Below are 4,621 nucleotides of genomic sequence, written 5' to 3' on the forward strand. Positions count from 1 at the left end.
TTTTTTTTTTTCTTCTTGTTCTTCTTGTTCTTGTTCTTCTCCTTCTCCATCCTCTTCCCCTTCCCCCTCCCCTTCTCCTTCTCCTTCTCGTTCTCCTTCTCCTTCTCCTTCTCGTTCTCCTTCTCCCTCTCCATTTCATTATCTCTACTATTTTTTTCTCTTTTTCTTCTTCCTCCTTTACTTTCTCCCTTTCTTCCTCCTCTTTTTCTTCTTGCTAATTGGCAAGTATTTGCCTTCTGTATGTTACCAAACAAGTGTACAACCCCACTCCCCCCAACCCAATCCAAAGTATCAGTATTAAGACTCCAATCCTAAAATCAGATTATAAAAGAAGGAATCCATGAGAGATTTTTGATAATTGAAACTCTATCCATAATGTTTTAATCAAAGGAAGCAACCTACCCCACAGAAGACAGATGCGTTCCAAGTCTAGAAAGGTAGTGGACGAAGAAGCGAGTGAGGAGGAGTTTCTGCTGGAGAGCGAGGTTGTCACTGTGGAGTTATAAGGCTGGAGAATCTCGGACAAGGATTTTGCCCGCCTAAGATTACCTTCGTGTCTTGTGACCATATTATTTCTTTTAAGGATTGTAATTTTCTTTCATGTAGGTTTAGGACTGCTGGTAATGTTTTTTTTTCTATTTAAATACAAATATACACACACAAAGAATTGTACCGTAGCTTTCAACGTAATATTTATTTATTGTCAATTTTTAAGAGATGGTGTTCAATTAATTTATTTAATTTATTTATGAATTTGGCTGGTTTTGATACTATGTCATTGGGAATATGTTTAAGTTTCCCTTCTGTGGAGATGTTTTTTGAGCCCCTGTGATGTATATACTGTTCCTGATAATGCAAAGGGCTATTTCTAAATGCCTTAACCCTATGACGACAGTGCGTCACATCCATGTGACAAAGCTAAATTCCCGATGCTGGGGCGTCATGCCAGTGTGACGTTTCCAATGCAATATTGCAATGGCTCGGTGTAGGGGTGTCACTGATCATCGTGCCCTGTCAGGAAAGGGTTAATATATCAGTGCATTGTACACTGAATGAAAGATATTTATTGTTACTCAGTTTCAGCTGTTAGTTGTTATTAACCCATCCCCGACGGGGGATTCTAAAATTAGCCTGTCCAATGCGGGGGGGGTTCGCGAATTATTATTAGGCCTAAAGAATGCTGGCAACTCACAATACCCGCCCGCCCGCCACCTTTTGGCTTTTGATGCGCGTAACACATGCTACACCCGTCCAGAGAGGGTTAAATTCTGATTTTAGAAAACTTGAATTTATTATATGCTTAATTTTTAGAACCTGAGTTATATTACTTGAGCCTGGGAAAAATAAGGAGAATTTTAAAAGAAATAAAAAACTAATACCAAATTAGGGTTGATATTCTTCACAGATTGCTTCTTGGGTTTGTCTCAGATTTCTTCCAAGGAAATAAAAGATTTATCTGATGCATTTAGAGACCTAGTTCCTTATATTGGTATTTTCTAGGCAAAGGCCCAACCAGGCTTTCAATCTCCCTAGGAGGCTTTGAGCAGTTGATGTAACTTGATAGATTCAATATCGCTCAAGATAGTTTTATTCTCAGTCCTAAATAGTAGGTATTCTAGATTCAAATGGAGATAATGATGATATAAAAGGAAGCACTTTAGCAAAGCAATTTTAAGATTGACGCCATCAATTCAGTTTGACAAATTGACGGCTAATGATGTTGAGTCTTCTAATTTTACAAAAGAAGTCTCTGAATCCTTCGTTTTTTTATATCTTTCACTATTTACCGTCACTTCCCGATTATTTTATATGTGCACAAATACATTCATTTGATGTTTGAGTTATCCTTACTGTCAGAAACAAGTGACTTTGGCTGTGTATAGCATGTCTCTGGGGCATGTTGTAAAGATATTAATGAAGAAGAATAAGTGTAGTGTAGGAGGTTTCTTTAGAGAATGTCATTTCAAGACCTTTTCCATAGATTAGTTGGTAAAGCATTGCAAATTGCTGTATGATTAATCTTTACTTTATTGTTTCTAATTTCATCCTAAGTTAAATGTACATATTTTCATGCTCACTTTTGTTGAAATATTAGCAGAAAAGGAGTGCTGGTTGGGCCTAGTAAAATCACATTGTTAATTTCACCCTCTGAAGGTTCAAGTTTTTGAAAACTTTTCCCAGATTGATAAGTTGATACTATCCTGATAATAGTTGGTAGAAACATTGCTAATATAGCAGGTGAGTGCCAACACATTTCATGATATTACAAAATAACTTTGCTATTAGGTGAAATATTATGGAATTAACCCTCTCTGGACGGGTGGTACACTACGATTCAGCGCATTCAAGGGCCGTTCACTGGGTGACGCCATACGGCGTCATTTATTTAACTGATTTAGGCCTATGCGTTCGAGAGCCCCGGCATTGTAACATGCAGGGCTGGAATGCCCCCGTCGTGACTGGGTTAATCATCTTTTATGTATACTTTACCCATTGTACTTATAAAGGAGCTTTGTTATGTCATGACGTACATGTCGTTCGGGGATTTTAGATCACTGCTATTTTACTTATGGTTTTCTATTATTTTTTAAATGTTGTATAAACTTCATTATCAGCAGGTTTACTAGTGTCTATTCCTCTGATATACTTGATATTAACAACTGCTATACATTATTTTCCTTTTGCCAATAATATAAACAAAATCATCCATGTTAAACCTTGGTAATTTGCTCTTTTTCATATTAAACTGCTAAGCTTTTACTTGCAGATTTAAACTAAAATTGCAACTGAGTAACAGCTCCATGTGTCTTGGATCAATTTCAGACTCTGATAGAGCTTTTAGGAATCATCCTATTTTCACTCTCTCTGAGACTTTACCCTTTCATCAAAGAAAGTGCTCTACCAACCAACTTCTTTTCTTTGTTTGACAAAGACTAAAGCAGTATTTCTTTGTTTGGGTTGGTGCCCATTGTTTTTCTTTGCCCACTTTAGTAGAAGAATTGATCCCATTAAAAATTATTTTGAAAAATTAGAAAGTTCATTATATATATATGTCTCTATCTATCTATCTATATATATATATATCTATATCTATCTATACCTATATACATAGACATAGACATAGACATAGACATAGACATAGACATAGACATAGACATAGACATAGACATAGACATACTCATACACATACAAAATACATATACATATACATATACATACACATACATACATACATAAATACATGCATACTTACATATACGTATACCTAGACATACCCAGACATATGTAATGGTTATACTTTATGTCAAGTCATGTTTTGATAATGTCACTGGAAAAAATACAATATTTATATTGTTTTCTGTTCTTTTACTCTCCCTTTCTCATAATATGTAGTCATTGATTATAATTGATATACAATTATTAATGATCATATGGGATTATTATTAATCATATATGCATAAACTATTTATTCCACATTATTCATTACACTATAATATAGTTTATATTCCTCCCTGTAATCTGTTTTTCCTGGTAGTATATTTTCAATGATAGATGATAAAGGGATGATTCAATTGCAACATATTAGAAAATTGTTTGAAACTCTAAATGTATAATTTTCTGTTTGCAGTGTTGTTACGTTCATTGCGAAAATTGAACATCTCTGCATTTTGATTAAAGCAGAGGCACATTAAATTGTAAAGGATGTCATGATATTGTTTGAACTTTGACTATAATATCCAAAGGTAATTTTAATTATATCCAGACACTTAACTCCTCCTCAGAAAAGTAAATTGAAAGTCAGACTAGTAACACTTCAATGTTTCATAACACTAAGTACTTGATTTAAGTCTCACATCCAGACCATAATTTTAAAGAGCTCGGACCCGGTTCTATAAATATCAAAAATACCGTTTGGAGATTCCAGGTTATGACCGATAATTTGAAAAAAAAAAATGAAATGACAGCAAAGACCAATTAAGGAATTGTAAGAAGGTTGACAGCTGTCTAAGGAGATAACATTAATATTAAGATGAGAAATGTAGATCTTTTTAAATTAGAAATATCAACATAAAATGGACGGGTCGAAACTCTCACATAAACACATGTTATATACCTATATGTGATGAAATAATGCAATGCCGTATTGTTATAGGTATAAAACATACCTCCCTGACGAAGTCGAAGCTCTGCCGCCCTCAGGAATAACCCGAGAGTGCAGTACCAAACCAACTAGGGTTATGGGGTCTAGTTGGTCTACTGTTATGGTCTACTTCACTCTCGGGTTATTCCTGAGGGCGGCAGGGGCTCGTTTCTGGGTCAGGGAGGTATGTTATACACATATCTATATGTATGTCTGTCTATATCTATATATCTGTTTATTTATCTGCAGTATGTTTAATGAGGTGAAATAGTCCCATAGATTTTTATATTTCATATTAGGCGGCCAAAAGGCGACCTATTAAGCAACAGTTTATACATTTCGACACCTGGCTTATATAACCGATGCCTCGCGATTACGGTGATACACTCAGGATCTCTTGATTTGCAGTGACTTGTGGCATAGATCCCTTCCTGTGTCATTTTTACACAACGCTATATCCTCCAGTTTTAGGGCATCGAG

The sequence above is a fragment of the Penaeus japonicus genome, unplaced genomic scaffold (genome assembly GCF_977035675.1).
Source record: "Penaeus japonicus unplaced genomic scaffold, GWHDUDI00000001_assembly GWHDUDI00000019, whole genome shotgun sequence".
In the NCBI taxonomy this organism is placed as follows: domain Eukaryota; kingdom Metazoa; phylum Arthropoda; class Malacostraca; order Decapoda; family Penaeidae; genus Penaeus; species Penaeus japonicus.